This window comes from Delphinapterus leucas, chromosome 3 (assembly GCF_059928025.1).
Source record: "Delphinapterus leucas isolate spDelLeu-1000000601 "Yukka" chromosome 3, BTC_Dleu_Yukka2, whole genome shotgun sequence".
In the NCBI taxonomy this organism is placed as follows: Eukaryota; Metazoa; Chordata; class Mammalia; order Artiodactyla; family Monodontidae; genus Delphinapterus; species Delphinapterus leucas.
Genome location: NC_143131.1, coordinates 151,039,016 through 151,057,257, shown reverse-complemented (window position 1 = coordinate 151,057,257; position 18,242 = coordinate 151,039,016). Strand labels below are relative to the sequence as shown.

At 38.7% G+C, this 18,242-nt stretch overlaps 1 protein-coding gene across 4 annotated transcripts in view; it reads right to left on the bottom strand.

Moving 5' to 3' along the window:
- The window catches only part of LOC149749746 (2'-5'-oligoadenylate synthase-like protein 2), a 160,775-nt gene extending 142,739 nt beyond the window's left edge, over positions 1–18,036 (bottom strand). For 2 of the 4 annotated variants that reach the window (XR_016392483.1, XR_016392482.1), the window contains exons 1-4: positions 14,714–18,036; positions 13,070–13,257; positions 8,820–9,231; positions 8,305–8,426 (exon numbers count right to left, since the gene is read on the bottom strand). The gene's annotated coding sequence lies outside the window, so the exon portion shown is untranslated. The remainder of the gene's footprint in view (positions 1–8,304; positions 8,427–8,819; positions 9,232–13,069; positions 13,258–14,713) is intronic. The other 2 variants (XR_016392480.1, XR_016392481.1) reach the window with 2 other exon arrangements.
- Positions 18,037–18,242: the final 206 nt, after the last annotated feature.

Below are 18,242 nucleotides of genomic sequence, written 5' to 3'. Positions count from 1 at the left end.
ATGGCTAAGAAGCACATGAAAAGCTTCTCAACATCACTAATTATTAGAGAAATGCAAATTAAAACTACAATGAGGTATCACCTCACACCAGTTAGAATGGGCAGCATCAGAAAATCTACAAACGACAAATGCTGGAGAGGGTGTGGAGAAAAGGGAACCCTCTTGCACTTTTGGTGGGAATGTAAATTGATACAGCCACTATGGAGGACAGTATGGAGGTTCCTTAAAAAACTAAAAATAGAATTACCATATGATGCAGCAATCCCACTACCGGGCATATACCCAGAGAAAACCATTATTCAAAAAGACACATGTACCCCAATGTTCATTGCAGCTCTATTTACAATAGGCAGGTCATGGAAGCAACCTAAATGCCCATCGACAGACGAATGGATAAAGAAGATGTGGCACATATATATTACTCAGCCATAAAATGGAACGTAATTGGGTCATTTCTTGAGACATGGATGATCTAGAGAGTGTCATACAGAGTGACGTAAGTCAGAAAGAGAAAAACAAATATCGTATATTAATGCATATATGTGGAACCTAGAAAAATGGTAGACTTGAACTGGTTTGCAGGGCAGAAGCTGAGACAAAGATGTAGAGAACAAATGTATGGACATCAAGGGGGGAAAGCAGCGGGGGTGTGGGGGTGGTGGTGTGATGAATTGGGCGACTGGGATCGACATGTATACGCTGGTGAAAAATAAATAAATAAATCTAACCACTTATGCTTTAAATAATGCCAAGGGAAAAAAGTTGCTTAAAAATATTCATTTAGAGCAGCGGTAATTGACCTATCGCCATTTGCTGGGTACCAGGGAAGCTGATATTTAGCCTTTCCAAGAATGTAATAGATAACTAATATCACAAACCAGACATCTATTCTATTCTGGCAGTAGCACCAAGGGTTTTATCCTGCAGAAATCTTGGACCAGCTTCCCTCCAAGTTTTCAGTCTCAAAATTTTAGGCTGGATAAGCTACCTCTCTCCCAGAGAAGTCATTGGCTCTGAGACTGCCACAGAAACAAAGCATACTTTTCTCTATTCGCCTATTTGCCATCCAGACTGTCCTGAAACTTGAGATCACTGCTGGGAACAAGTGAGAAAAAGGGTGTAAAAACTTCTTATTCCTCCCTCTTCCCAAGTCCATCAAACATAAAATCTTTGTTATACTGCTTTAGTCAACTTATGTTACCCCTATTTGTGCAATGGGTTAAAAATAAATATGGTAGAGATTATTGAAATAAAATCATAAACTAAACATTAATCTTCAATTATGAGAAAATTTCCATAAAGTACTCATTATGAGCTTGAGACTCTCTGGACACTCTAAGAAATGAGTTAATTTTTCCTTATGGGAAGTAAAGAGGATTGACCATACATGAATTTTTCCTTTTAAGGAAGAAGCACATGATTTGATATGTGTGTACCTTTCCAGAAGGTAGATCTTATGTACTATCCCAAAGGAAAAGAACATGTACATTTTGAAGAACTCCTTTGAAAAACATCTCTTTGATTAGAAATGATGTTTGCTTCTTTTCAAAATATTTCTTGGGCTTTCCTGGTGCTGCAGTGGATGAGAGTCCGCCTGCCGATGCAGGAGACACGGGTTCGTGCTCCGGTCCAGGAGGATCCCATATGCCACGGAGCAGCTGGGCCCGTGAGCCATGGCCACTGGGCCTGCGCGTCCAGAGCCTGTGCTCCGCAACGGGAGAGGCCACAACAGTGAGAGGCCGTGTACCGCAAAAAATAAAATAAAATAAAATAAAGTAATAAATAAAAATATTTCTTATACAGAATAAACAGAAATCTACCTCTTAGGGTACCAAATGTGGGAAGAGAGTTGTGATTCTCTATCATCACGGGTCCTTGAGAAATGTTAGGGATAGAGTCAATCACTTTCCTTTTGACCTTAGAATTGTACCCTATAAGCCATACAAAGACTCCCCAGTAAGGCAAAGACACCTCTATGAGATCTACCCTCAACCATCAACAATGTAGGTTCTGGAGCTAAAATGGTGAATACTACAAGGGATCTCTCCTTCAAGAAGAGAGCTTATAGAAGTATGAAAATATCCATTTATTGCTTGTTGCTTTATTTGAAGGAACTCTAAGGCCAATTCAAAATGTAGTCTAACATAAAGAGGGGGGAGGCAACCCCAAGTTTCCAGAAACTAAATACTTTCTCTTTCACAAATGAGGAAATGTAAATGAGAGGCCTCATCAGGATAGCCCCCACGTTTCCCCAAATCTAGTGTATAATCTCTCAATGACAAGTGAAATATTTTGTCTTAGAACTGTTAAAAATATACCAAAAATGTCAACCCAGTATGGATAAAAGTAAGTTCAACTAAGGTTTTTAAAGTAAGCATTTTACAGATGGTAATCTAAGGAAGATGCATAGTTTTCCATGCAATACATCTTTCTTTTCCACACATGACTGCTAAACAAACAACTGAACCTGAGACTGATATAACAGAAATAAAGGCTCAAGTCCCAGGAAGACTACAGTCACCCTCTACTGCATGCAAGTAAAAACACATCTACAATAAAATGTGAATTCTAGAAGTAAGTTTGTTACAAACAGAACTATCCATTCTTACCCCAGCCCCAAGACCTTCCCCCTCACCATAAGTCTTTCCTATTTCAGGTCAGGACAACAGTGTCCACCCAGCTACTGAAATCCCCAAAATAGAAAGCATCTAATTATTCTTTTTCAATAACCATCCACCCCAACTCAAAGAATAAGTTTTGTGTAACATTTGAGTTTTTATTTTCATAACGTCAGAACAAAATTGGTAATCATCAACCCATCTCACAATCTACCTGTATACGTGGCTCTCACAGATGCCATAAACATATTAGCTATATCAATCAATAAATCTATGCTTCTTTCTTTGTGAAGTTTTCAATTTGTCAACCAAAACTCTGTTTTCATCTATAATTCCTCTAAAATAGTCACATTCAAAAAATGATTTATAAGAAATTAAAATATTTGTTAAAGTTTGCCAGGCCTGGCATAATATTTTTTAAAAAGTCTTACAAAATAAACGTTAGATGAACTTATTTTTTGTAAATTAATTGTGTCATTTAATCTTCATGATTTATATTTTCAATGTTAATAATAACTTATACAAATGATACCTTAAAATCAATTAATGTTATATGAGTACAAAAAATGCTTGCACAGATACAGCTCTGGAAATGATATTATATTGTTACCTTTTTTGACTTATGAATCACAATTTTCTAAATATTTAAACTGCACCTTTGCCAAAGATGCAATGTTTCTTTTTCCTTGTCAGTGAAGTACGTTTTCTTCTTCCTTGACAAGACAAAAAATGAACCACTCCAATTTATGAGTCATGAGCTAATCTTTTTTAAAAGACAGTTTTAGAATATAACTTCAAGTAAGTTTCCTCTAAGAATTAATGAATTACAATCTCTCAGAACCTTAGTCACTGAAGTATACACTTCTGAGAATAGAGGCAATGTATGAATTTGCTTAGAAACACTCAATGATATCTTTCATTATTGACAAACTAATTCTGTTGTACACAAAGTGTCTAAAATTTTACTAAATGGCTTGTGGAAGCTCAAAGACTGATCATTAGAAATTCTCCCTTCCACTAGGAGGATGCAATGTTCTTGGGGCTGAGGTATGAAATGAATCATTTGACATTTGAATTCATAATTGTACTGGCAAAATTGATTCTGGGTATTTCACATGAGAGTCCAGAATTTTTCTGGGAAATTGGCATCATATGAAATGAAATGTGTTAATGTCACATTATTAAATACAGAATTCGGGAGCACAACTTTACAGTAGTTTGTGTGAAAATGTATGGGTGTTCATCTGCCCAGGAGAGCAATATGAGCCATTGGTGAGAACTGTGCTAAAAGATCATTTTTAGGAAAAAGTAAAGCTATGATTCTCATACAGATATAAAAAGGAATGCACATTAAAGATTTTACTTTACTTAGATGAGGAAATCAAGCAGATGTTGTAACTGAATGAAGGGAAAAGGAAGAAAAATTCATATGGAGTAAAGGAATGTTGAAATTAATTGCAAATGTGGACAAAACCAGTTTTCCACAGAAAAAAGGTACTCAATTAAAATCACTACTGCACAGAGAAGAGTTTATATATCTATTAGTTACCTGCAACTTACAAAGAGTTGCAAAATAGCTCAGAGACAAGAAACAGAGCTAGAATCTGATAACCAAGAAGGGAAATCTAAGAAGGCTGCATTAAAAAAAAGTACGTGTCTGTGTGTGTGTGTGTATATATATATATATATATATATATATACATATATATATATATATATATAGAGAGAGAGAGAGAGAGAGAGAAAGGATGCATAGTTTTTCACTGAATACATTTTTTTCTACACATGACTGCTTAATAAACAACTACAACCTGAGGCTGATATAATAGAAATAACGGCTCAAATTCAAGGGAAACTACTGTTACCCTGTACTGCATATAAGTGAGAACACATCTAAAACAAAATATAAATTCCAGACATAATTTTTTTAAAACCAGAACTACCCATTTGTCCCCAGCCCCAAGACCTTTTCTCTCACCCTAAGTCTTTCCTACTTCAAGTGAGGACAGCGTTGTCCACCCAGCTACTCAAATCCCCAGCTAGGAAGTGTCCAATTCTTCCCTTTCAATCACCATCCGCCCCAACTCTAAGGCAAGACAATGCATCATCAAGTCCTTGTTTGAACATGATAATCTCTTTTGGTTTACTGGAAGCCTCTCACTAGTCCCCAGACTCTACTCTTGCCTCCCCACAATTCATTTTTCTTAAAACAGCCAGCGTATTCTTTTAAAAATGAGATCAGATCAAGTCTCTCCACACTCAAAACCAATAGATAGCACTAGGATTTAGAATAAAATCCAAATCCCTTTTATGGGGCATCCTAAGGCCCCAGAATATCTGTCCCTGCCTATGTCCCTAACTTCAATTCTTCTCATTTGCCCCCTTATTCAACTTAGCCCTTATTTATTGGAATCCTCTTGATCCTTTGATCACACCAGCCTGGCTCCCATCTTTGCACTAACATTTTCCTTTATTTGGCTCTCTCTTGTCCCAGATTTTTGAATGCCTGGCTCCTTTTTTGTCTTTCAAAGGCAATTTCCTCAGGGATAACTTCTTGCTCCATTCAATATAATATAATGCTCAAGAACACTGTTTTTTATTTTATTTTTTTCATGGCAACTTACTGCTGAATAAAATTTTAAATTATTTCATGAATATCACCTATGTCCCTGCCCTAATAAGCAAATTACCTAATTTCAAGGACTGTATCTTTTTTGTTCATGACTGTACATAAACACACAATAAGATTCTAATACTGTTGGCCATCAGTCAATATTAGCTGAGTGAATTATACTTGTTTTCTTTCTTCAGGGAAGTGGATAAAGTACATTTTTCTGACGTATGATGAAAGTTCTAGAATTTGTGATAGATAAGTTCAGACTACTGAGGGAAGTCTGATTTAGAGAAAAGAGTAACTTAGAAGATCTGCAGGTATGTTAGCTTTAGGGCTAATGGGGAAGAGGAATTAGACTCATTTTCTTAGGTCTATCAGCATCTAACTCAAGAAAGACTAGCAGGAGTTTATTTATTTATTTATTTTTTGTGATACGCGGGCCTCTCACTGTTGTGGCCTCTCCTGTTGCAGAGCACAGGCTCCGGAGACGCAGGCTCAGCGGCCATGGCTCACGGATGCAGCTGCTCCGCGGCATGTGGGATCTTCCCGGACCTGGGCACGAACCCATGTTCCCCGCATCAGCAGGCAGACTCTCAACCACTGAGCCACCAGGGAAGCCCAGGAGTTTATTTTTAAAGAAATCAGAATAAAGTCAATGCTGGGGAAATGCTGTAGGCTTTACAATGATAGCAAGAGAAGCTCCCCTACGTAACAGTGAGAGCTGGAATCAATGTCTCCAGTTTAGCCTGAGTATACATCTGATAGAGAAACATCAGCTTTCTAATTTGTTATACGGAGATAACAGTCTTATATTCTTGTTTCTATTCTATTTAGTTGTATAGATCCAAGGAGATTATTTATGAGGATATACTTTGAAAAATGAAATACAGTACTAACATGAAGCACCACTGTCATTAAACCCATCACTTAACCTCTAAATCTCCATTTCCCTATTTAAACTATCTCAAAATGCCTCTCCCTCTGCTTTTTGAGTCAGAGGTAAATGGAAAAGATTTTATTTTGCTGCTGATGGTAGCAATACAGGTTGCATTAGAAATGAATGGGATGGAAGGACTCTGTTGATTTTGTTTAACCCTGCAATCGGATCCACAAATGCACAGGGCATTCACAGAGTGGAAATTTATGCCTCCAACTAACAGTAATAAGGTAAGTTTACTTTAAAAATGATATTTGGGGAGTGTTCAATTACTGTGAAGTTATGCCCCCAACCAAAACGTCATCCAGTTCCCTAGAATCATCCACATGTCTTCTGAAAAGGTTTCCTCATTTGCCTCATCCTTCTGGCTTGACTGATGGCTCCCACCCAGCCTAATCACTATCACAAAGCATATGTTGGTTTAGGCAATAACAGACCTTCATAGATCATTTACTGGATTCTCCCTTGACGTAAATTGTTATTTTTCTTTGTTTCTAGCAATAATAATACCGGGCACTGTGTAAAAACTAGCTACCATTGACTGAATGATTGCCAGGTTTTCAAGCACTGAGCTAAAAGCTCAACGTGCATTAACAATGATAATAACATTTGAGACAGACACTGTCACAAGTGCTTTGCAGTCATTATTAGTAACTCATTTCTTTCTCAAAAAACCCTGTGAAGCAGATACAATCTTCCCAAATTTACAAAACAGAAAAGTGAGGCACGATAATATTCCAGAACATGACAGCATTCACAGAACTGGTTACGTGGTTAAGTTGCACTGGAGCTGTGATGGAAGCTCTTAAATGTCTTGCCACAATGCTGGAAAGCAGTTATTGTCTTCAGTAGAAAGATACTGAGATCAATTCTCAAAATTCTGAAGTGACTGGCCCTATTTGCATAGTAAAGACTATGTGATAGGCCAAGGACTCTGTCAAAGTAACCAGATTAGGTCCAAGATGGAATCACTCATGCTAAGCCCCACATCAGCAAACCAAAATTTATCTAAGTTTCCCTACCTGGGCTCTCCAAGCAAAGGAAGGCCCAGGTCAACCAACCAATCATGCTTCCCTGCTTACCAAACCCTTATCCAGCTCCTTGTTCCATATAAGGAAAGGAACTCTCATTAACCCATTAGCAAATGACCAGTATATCGTCCTTGACCCTGCTCACTTTGGTCTATAAAAAGCTCTCACCTTGTACTGCTCTTCAGAGCTCCTTTCTACCTGCTAGATTAAACAGTACCCAAGTCATGAATCACTGAATAGAAGTCAACTAGATCAGTAAGTTATCTGTAGAAAATTTTATTTTAACAACTCTATGGCGATCCTTTCCAAATCCATGATCTCAGCTCTTCCACATGCCTCACGAGCTTTATATCGTGAGAGAACGCTGTGACCTCAGTTTCCTCAGGAAAGTGACTCCTCTCTGCCTAATCATATCATAAGGGAAACCAGGGCTAGAATCAGTAAATGTTTCCCAACAAATAGAACTAAACAGTAAAGTGTTTTAATCCCAGCACATCATTCATTCTAATCACTATATTCTCAGGGGCAAGTACTCAGCAAGCTGTGTGGGAATGACATGCACTGTTTCCATTAAAGTCATAACAGAATTTGTGCACAACACTCCTTCTCACTCCTTCGAAAACAGCTCCCTTGCTCCTCTTCTAGTGAATATTAGCATCTACAATGTGTTCTGCTTTGCCTCTGCATTCCTGGTCTGAAACTCTTTTCTGGAAAAAAGGCTTACAAAGAGTTCCTGGAAGTAAGAATTATAGACCCCCAGGGTACCTAAGGATAGGAAACTCACAAATTAATCCAATATGTAATTAGTTTTTTCCTTTTTCTCAGAGATAATAAAAATTAAGTGTTCTCACAAATATAGTAACTGAATATCCAAAACAATATTACTGAATCATGTTGGCTTAAAATGTACATGATAGAAGACTCACTTGATTTTTGTCATCAATTAAAAGTTATTAAGTATTAAGGAAATTATATTTTATTTTTTTGGTCTGAACATGTTTTATGATTCCTATCTAATCACATCTCCTTCTAAAAAAATTATCTACCTTTTTTAGAGACAAGAGCTAACATGTCCATGTTTTATTTTATAATCATAGCTGATACCTTGTGAGTCATAGTTGTTCGGGTTAGACTAAGGAACTTGAACCCTTGGACTGGCAGAAGGCTGTGCTTTGTGGAGCTTAGTTCAAAAATAGGCTTCACCATTCATATCTTTCCCTGGGAATCTGGAAGGGTGTAATTGAGAGATTAGATAGTTAGAAACGGTAATAAAATAGTTTTTGAATAAAAAGGCAATAATTAATCTCAAACCCTTTACTTCTCGTATGGCAGAATTTTTCAACTTTGGCACTACTGATATTTGGGGCTAGAAAAAATTTTTTTAATTTTTACTTTATATAGGAGTATAGTTGATTAACAATGCTGTGTTAGCTTCAGGTGTACAGCAAAGTGACTCAGTTGTACGTATACATGTATCTACTCTTTATCGAATTTTTTTTCCCATATAAGTTATTACACAGTATTGAGCAGAGTTCCTGGTGCTATACAGTAGCTCCTTGTTGGTTATCTATTTTAAATATAGCAGTATTATTATTGTTATTTTTAACGCGGGTTGTTACCTGGTGCATTGAATGATGTTTGGCAGCATCCTTGAACTCTAATGACCAGAAGCCAGTAGAATCTCCTTCTTCAGTCCTGACAATCACAAATGTTTTCTGACATTGTCAAATGTCCCCTATCAAAATCACTTCCAGTTGAGAATCACTGCCTTATGGATCTTGAACCAGTAGATCAATATACATAGAAATCAAAAGGGAAAATTTAACAGCTGTCATTCTGGTAAAGCCAGAATACAGCTTGGAATTTAAAATCAAGACTTCTTTCAGGACTTTCCTGGTGGTCCAGCAGTTAAGACTATGCACTTCCACTGCGGGTTCAATCCCTGGTTGGGGAACTAAGATCCCCCATGCTGCGTGGTGCGGCCAAAAAAGAAAAAAAAAAAGGATTTCTTTCTTTCCCTCTGAAGTGAAACTAGTGAGAAACAGAAAGAACAAGAGAATGAGAATAAGAACGAGTGGTAAATTCTTGGCAGCCCAGGTCCCAATTCCCTCAATCATATTAGTTACATATTCCCAAATGAAGGAGTTGCTCTGAGGAGAAAAGAGGAAAATGCTTTCCTTACCCCAACAGAGGCAAGGCTTCCTATGTTATACATGAGATTAAAATACAAGTTAGAGAAAAAAATGTGTGCTGTAGAAAGGGGACAAAGATAATCTAGGAGAAGTAACCTACGCAAATAGGCAAGCTGGACAATGAAGATGTAGAAAACCAGCGTCAGCAGATAAGTTCCAGAGGTTGGAATGGGGAATACAGCAGATGGACACAGAGCACCAAAGACTCAGAGAGGGAGCAAAATATTTCTCTCTACGCCTAAGCTTCCAGGTCCAGTCAGAGTCCATATGTAATTATAACAACCATTTGTCCACTGCAATAATCTGACTGAATTCTTCCTCGTAACCAAATGAGCCAGATTCAAACACTGATACTGCTATCATTTGTATGAAAAGAAGAGTAACTAGTCAATAATGTCAATCCAAATCTGAACCCATGTCATTTTTTTAAAATTCAATTTTAATAGCTAAAAGGCAGGCTTGATTTTTTCGTGGATTTTTTTTTTTTTTTTTTTTTGCGGTACGCGGGCCTCTCACTGCTGTGGCCTCTCCCGTTGCAGAGCACAGGCTCCGGACGCGCAGGCTCAGCGGCCACAGCTCACGGGCCCAGCCGCTCCGCGGCATGTGGGATCCTCCCGGACCGGGGCACGAACCCGCGTCCCCTGCATCGGGAGGCAGACTCCCAACCACTGCGCCACCAGGGAAGCCCTTTTTCGTGGATTTTTAAAGCAGTTTTGAGAGAGAAAGAAAAAGAATAAATGGCATTTTGCATCTTTCCTGGCATCCCAAGACCTTAAACAGCTTAAGACTAGGAGATAACTTCCTTTCCTCTACTGATTTTTCCCTTTTAGTTAGGTGCCTTTATAATAAGTTCAGTTATCTTTCTCTATTATATTTTTGTGAAAACTGCTTTTCTCTGCCAGAGATTGTATCTACTTCCTACACCCTTAAGAGATTCTATTTTCTTCTACAATTTTCAGTTCCTCAGAGTGCCTCTTCTAAATTTTCTAAATGTAGCACTGTAATCAAGGTTTCTAACTGTAAAAAAACAAAAACACAACAACAACAAACAGGCCTCAAGTTTCATATTTTTAGAACAATGACCAGGTGTTACTATGAAAAACCAGTTTCAGTTTGTCACTGATAAGACAAACTAAACTAAGAGGACTTTTTTCTTTACCCTCCCAAATGCGTTAAATGTACTATCCTCACCTCTATTTTTTTTCTTCCTTGCATTGCTTAATTCACCTTTTATGATGGCAAGCATCAGGCAGGTCTTAAAAAAAACAAAAACAACTTCATCGTTTGCTATCATACGCCTTAAACAATGAGTCATCTAAAGAAGTGAACATTCTTGTTATTTCAAATCATTACTGAAAATTAGAAGCAAATGAAGCTAGAATATAAGTCTCAGAATTTTAAAAACTTGAGAAACATTAAAGAAAACGCAGTTCATCTCCCACTGTAGCTGGAACAAATAAACCCCAGAAAACTTTGCTCAAGGCCAAACAATAAGTAGGTCTGAGAGTTGAACCTAGATCATTTTACTCTAAATACTGTTCACCACTCTCTGGCCCTGCCATTATAACACACTGTCTCTATGTCTTTCTCTACTGTGTCATATGTAGTCACCATGTAACTAAAAAGTATACTGAGGATTTAATTTTTCTATCAGGTAGGTTCACATTGAACCACCCTAGGCATTATGAGGGGAAAAATAGAAGCTAATATTTATTATCCACTCTGTGCCAGGCATTTGGCTAAGGAAACTGTATGCAAGTATCCCATTTAATCACCAAAATGTTTGCAATCTATGAAGTAGGCACCAAGGCAGTCTTACTCAGGGTTCAGCTGTAGAGCATAGAATCTTTCCTAGATACCTGAAGTAGAAAAGCTTATAATTAGAGAGAAGGGAAGCAACAGACCCTAGACTGAGGTTCTGGCCACACCAGGCTGCCACAACAGCTACTGCCTCTGCAATGGTGAGGAAGCAGATTCTCAAATCAGGAAACACCGCTGAAGCTGGTGACTCCAGCAACTGAGAACCTCTGCCACCATCTGCACCAGAAAATTCCAAATCCATGTCCCCGTGAGAATGTGTGACTTGCAGAACTAAAATCACATCCAGAACCATAGCTGTAAAGGAGCTGGGGAACATCCTGAAGAGACTGGAAAGGGAAGAAGTATAGGAAGGCACACAAGAAAGCAGTGGGAGTGGATACTGCAAAAGTCAATATAAACAAATTTATAGAAAACTCCAAATGCCTTCTGAACAATTTCTGATCCTCAGGATCAAAATCCCCAAAAGTATAATAACATCACTTTTATAATAAAATAATGAAAATTAATTTGAAGACAATATTAGATTGAAAGTCACTGTAGGAGAGAAAGGGTTTCCTAAAAGAAAATTGTAATCTGGAAAAAAAAAAAGAAGAAAGTGTTTCTTTTCTGAGTTAATGTCATGTTAATATAAGTGTAACTTCTAGAAGTAACTTGTAATTACAATCATTTATTTTATTTATTATTTTCTGCTTTTACTAAAATGAATTTAGTACATGGTTAGGTTTTGGATAGCTGCCATCCACACTAAAATGAACAGTAATGAAACTTGCTATTAGTGCTTTTAAGAGCATGCTAATGTTACTCATTAAACACTGGATGGATTGTTTCTCAGCCCATGTTCCATGGTGGCTGCATTTGATTATGTATATGTTGGCCGAAATGCTGGCAAATGACATGGACTGTCCTCCCAGAACACGCATGGAAATGAAATGTGTGCATCCTGAGGCGAGCTGGGTGAGAAAAGTTCGACACTTAATGAAATCAACAAAGAGCCTGTTTGTCAAGGGTGACTTGAAGTGTGTGTAAATGATCCTTGCCTCCATGAGCACGATGAGGTGATTTTACCATCAGTGATTTTAGGTGATTAAACACCTCTGGTCTGCTGCTCCCATTAAGGGAGATTATTCTTACTTTCATCCTTGCAACAAAGCTAAGGTTTATGCTTTATTAGGGAGTCTGTGGTGACTAGATGTGTCATTATCTGTCCTACCATCCACCACTGGGTTTAGAATTTTTACTTCAAAATGACCACCATTCACTCTTTCAGATTCCTTCTAGTTTACTATTTAATGTGTGCTTGTTCTGCACTATTCTCGATGGAGCTCATGCTGTTTATGTTTCCAGAGCTTCTTAAGACTCATCCTTGAATAAAGATTAGGAAAAAGTCATTTGCGTTTCCTCCAAAGAACAGCTATTAGATGGGTAATGGATCCTGGAGCTCAGGTTATTAAATATTCAACTGTCCTTCTGGATCATCAGGAGGTGCATATCCCAGTTTGACAGGGACAAAGTTAGCCTATAAAAGGACCCAATTTCTCTGGTTAAGGGCTGTGAATCTCATTTTATAGGGTATGCAAGAATGATCAATGATTTTATTTTCATTTAATCAAATTATATTCAGCCTCAAAAGCCTAATGGGCTGCTAGGAAATTCTGATCTCTGCCATTGCTGGGTGTATCACCTTCAGGGTTCACCCATAATTTAGGACATTCTAGAGAAAGAGCTTCATCTTGCAGTCTTCTGCGGCCACAGCAGAAATCCTCATTATGCAAGTCTATAATCTAAAAGCTATTTGATTTTACGCCATGTATGTACCTGGGGATGTACGCTGAGACTAGGAGCCTCTAGAATCTCACCTTCAAACTGCTTCCCATTCCTTCCAAAATCCTGTCACCATCAATGTGCATCCTCCAAAATTCCAATCCTAAACATAGGCACTTAGTATCATCTTTCCAGGATGCTCAGCCTTTAAAGATCAAAACCCAGGAGAGGAATATATCTTCCAGGAAATTTCTGCAAGTTAGCACTGAAATACAAGCCTGCCCTGAGACAAAAGAGCATAAAAGGTGCTAAGATACTTTTGTGAAATGTGGCTGGGGAGGATTCAGACGAGGAGAAAAAAATTAAGAAGAATTATTTCCATAAATTATTCTGAATACTTACTGTGTGCCAGGCACTGTTTTAAGTGCTATATTTGAATGGTGTTTTACTAAGCTCTCAAGATAAGTCCCAAGTGAGGATTAAATGAAACATCACTAATACATGCCAAACAACTATTTTAAGCACGTTCGAAATATCATTACCTCATATAATCACATAACAACTCTATCAGGTAGGAACTACTGTTATCACCAAATGAAGAACTAAGGCATAGAAAGATAAGTAAGGTGCTGAAAAGGGGTCACTGGACCTGTATGGAAGAATGTTTTTTAAATGGGACATTGGCCTTAAGCACTTAGAAATCTAAGATAAGCATTTTAAAGTGATTCCAAACAGGGCTACATGAATGGCCAGAGTGGACAGCTTCTCTGTGCCAAAAGATACATAATCATAGATCAAAAAACAATTACCACTTTCAGTGTGTAAGATATTTTAACAGCTATTTTGTTCTAACAGTTATTAAAGTGAATATAGAACTGACTTATATCAGTGGTTTCACTTTTCATACTTAATTACCCAGTTACCCTTATAAAGCACTAAAGAAAATATGGGGGAGTCAAGATGGCAGACTAGGAGGGCATGAAATTCGCATCTTGGCACAACTAGGGCACCTACCAGGCACCGGTAGGGGACCACGGACGCCTAAGGGGACGGGAGGAACCCCCAGCAACCAAGTACGACATGGGGCATGGGGAGAGTGAGTGGGGAGGAGAAGTGGAGGTGAGACTGGACTGGCGCCCCTGAGGGGCAGCTGGGGGAGAGGAAGAGATCCCACACCTGGAGGGGGAAATTGGGGGACCACTGGGAGGGCAGAGGATCAAAAGGGAGGGTGGCTAGGTTTCCCCTACTCTCTTGGGCCCCAGAAGCCTGATGAAATCCCGGACCTGATCCTCTGCCCACCTAAACCCCTCCAGCTGCGTGGGTCCTGACGGAGTGGGAGGGAGGAAAGGGGGATCAAAAGTAAAGGCCAGACCTCTGGGACCTGCACCCCTGAGGGGCAAATGGGTGGGGGTAGGAGTTCCTACACTCAGTGGGACCAGCCCACAGTTAGGGTCCAGCGGCGACTGTGGAGACCCTGGGAGAGACCATGGGGGAGGGCGTGGAGGAACAGAAAGGAACACGGCCAGCGCTTTCGCTGCCCACTTAGGCACCGGGGAGCCTGTTGGGCTCCCAGGCCTAATCCTCTGCCCTGGGAGCCTCCCTCCTACCAGGTAGAGCCCAAGCCCTGCCCCTACACCCCCACCCAGGGCCCCACCTCTACACTCGGAGACCCCTTCTGAGACCCCCTCCAAACACCCTGGGCCTAAACCCCGCACACACACCCTCACCCATGGCCCTACCTCCAAACTCCCGAAATCCACACTCCAGAGAACCCCTTTGGATGTGCTGCCTCTCCCATTCCGTGTAGGTCCTAGGCAGAGGCCCCACCACACACTTGAATGTTGCCCAGCCTAGTCCCCACACCCAAGGCCTTTTCTGGCTGTGTGGGTCCTGAGTCTAGGCCCCGCCCCACACTCAAACGTCACCACCCTGGCTAGGCCCTGCCCAACCCTAAACCCTGCCCCTGCCTAAGTTCCGCCCCCCCACCTAAACTCCACCCCCAAGAGCCAAGGCCTTTTTTTTTTTTTTCCTTTTCTCTTCTTTTAGGTCAGGGTGCTGTTTTACCTTCTTCTTGATAATTCATTAATATAATTATTTTTTTCTAATAAACCTTTTATTTTTCTAATTTTATTTTATTCTCTATACTTTGTTATTGTTCTGCTCCTTTTGGGTTGTTCCCCCCCACCACTTTTTTTTCTTGTTTCTGGTGTGGTTTTGTTTTCCCTTGTTGCAGTTGCAGTTGTTTCAATTATATTTTTATTTTTCCTAATACATTTTTTATTGTTCTAATTTTATATTTATTCTTTGTTATTGTACTGCTCCTTTTATTCTTTTTTATTCTTTTTTTTTAATGATGCTATGCAGCTTGCAGGTTCTTGGTTCCCAGGCCAGAGGTCAGGCCCGAGCTCCTGTGGTGGGAGCACCAAGTCCAAGCTGCTGGACTAACAAAGAACCTCAGATGCCAGGAAATATTAATTGAGGTGAGGCCTCCTGGAGGTCCTCATCTCGGCACCAAGGTCCGGCTCTACCTAACTTCCTGCAAACTCCATTGAAGGAAGCCTCAGGCCAAACAACCAGTAAGACAGGAATACAGCCCCTCCCATCAAAAAAAAAATGAAACAACAAAAATTATGTTACAGATGAAGGAGCAAGGTAAAATCCTACAAGACCAAATAAATGAAGACAAAATATGCAACCTACCTGAAAAGGAATTCAGAGTAAGGACAGTAAAGATGATCCAAAATCTCAGAAACAGAATGGAGAAAAACACAAACATTTAACAAGGATCTAAAGGAACTGAAGAGCAAACAAACAGTGATGAACAATGTAATAACTGATATTAAAAATACTATAGAAGGAATCAATAGCAGAATAACTGAGGCAGAAGAATGGATGAATGAGCTGGAAGATAAAATGGTGAAAACAACTGCCAGGGAGCAGAATAAAGAAAAAAAAAATGAAAAGAACTGAGAACAGTCTCAGAGACTTCTGGGACAACATTAAACACACCAACATTCGAATTATAGTGGTCCCAGAAGAAAAAGAGAAAAAGAAAGGGTCTGAGAAAATATTTGAAGAGATTAGAGTCAAAAACTTCCCTAACAAGGGAAAGGAAATAGTCAATCAAGTCCAGGAAGTGCAGAGAGTTCCATACAGGGAAAACCCAAAGAGAAACACACCAAGACACATATTAATCAAACTATCAAAAATTAAATACAAAGAAAAATATTAAAAGCAGTAATGGAAAAGCAACAAATATCACACAAGGGAATCCCCATAAGGTTAACAGCTGATCTTTCAGCAGAAACTCTGCAAGCCAGAAGCGAATGGCAGGACATATTTAAAGTGATGAAAGGGAAAAACCTACAACCAACATGACTCTACCCAGCAAGGATCTCATTCAGATTTGACAGAGAAATTAAAACCTTTACAGACATGCAAAAGCTAAGAGAATTTAGCACCATCAAACCAGCTTTACAACAAATGATAAAGGAACTTCTCTAGGCAGGAAACACAAGAGAAGGAAAAGACCTACAATAATAAACCCAAAACAATTAAGAAAATGGTAATAGGAACATACATATCAATAATTACCATAAATGTAAATGGATTAAATGCTCCAACAAAAAGACACAGACTGGCTGAATGGTTAAAAAAACAAGACCCATATTTATGCTGTCTACAAGAGACCCACTTCAGACCTAGGGACACATACTGACTGAAAGTGAGGGAATGGAAAAAGATATTCCATGCAAATGGAAATCAAAAGAAAGCTGGAGTAGCAATTCTCATATCAGACAAAAGAGACTTTAAAACAAAGACAAGAGACAAAGAAGGACACTACATGATGATCAAGGGATCAACCCAAGTAAAATATATAACAATTGTAAATATTTATGCACCCAACAAAGGAGCACCTCAATACATAAAGCAAATACTAACAGCCATAAAAGGGGAAATCGACAGTAACACAATCATAGGAGGGGACTTTAACACTCCACTTTCACCAATGGACAGATCATCCAAAATGAAAATAAATAACGAAACACAAGCTTTAAATGATACATTAAACAAGATGGACTTAATTGATATTTATAGGACATTCCATTCAAAAACAAGAGAATAAACATTCTTCTCAAGTGCTCATGGAACATTCTCCAGGATAGATCATATCTTGGGTCACAAATCGAGCCTTGGTAAATTTAAGAACATTCAAATTGTATCAAGTATCTTTTCCAACTACAACGCTATGAGACTAAATATCAATTGCAGGAAAAATGTGCAAAAAATACAGACACATGGACGCTAAACAATACACTACTAAATAACCAAGATATCACTGAAGAAATCAAAGAGGAAATAAAAAAATACCTTGAAACAAATGACAATGAAAACATGATGACACAAAAACCTATGGGATGCAGCAAAATCAGTTCTAAGAGCGAAGTTTCTATCAATACAACCCTACCTTAAAAAACAAGAAACATCTCAAATAAACAACCTACATGTAAATGAATGAAATTAGAACACTCCCTAAAACCATACACAAAAATAAACTCAAAATGGATGAAAGACCTAAGTGTAAGACCAGACACCATCAAACTCTTAGAGGAAAACATAGGCAGAACACTCTATGACATAAATCACAGCAAGATCCCTTTTGACCCACCTCCTAGAGAAATGGAAATAAAAACGAAAATAAACCAATGGGACCTAATGAAACTTCAAAGCTTTTGCACAGCAAAGGGAAACATAAACAAGACGAAAAGACAACCCTCAGAATGGGAGAAAATATTTGCAAATGAAGCAACTGACAAAGGATTAATCTCCAAATCATACAAACAACTCATGCAGCTCAATATCAAAAAAATAAGCAACCCAATCCAAAAATAGGCAGAAGACCTAAATAGACATTTCTCCAAAGAAGATATACAGATTGACAACAAACACATGAAAGGATGCTCAACATCACTAATCATTAGAGAAATGCAAATCACTAATCATTAGAGAAATGCAAATCAAAACCACAAGGAGGTATCACATCACACTGGTCAGAATGGCCATCATCAAGAAATCTACAAACAATAAATGCTGGAGAGGGTGTGCAGAAAAGGGAATCCTCTTGTACTGTTGGTTGGAATGTAAATTGATACAGCCACTGTGGAGAACAGTATGGAGGTTCCTTAAAAAACTAAAAATAGAACTACCATACAACCCAGCAATCCCACTACTGGGTATATACCCTGAGAAAACCATAATTCAAAAAGA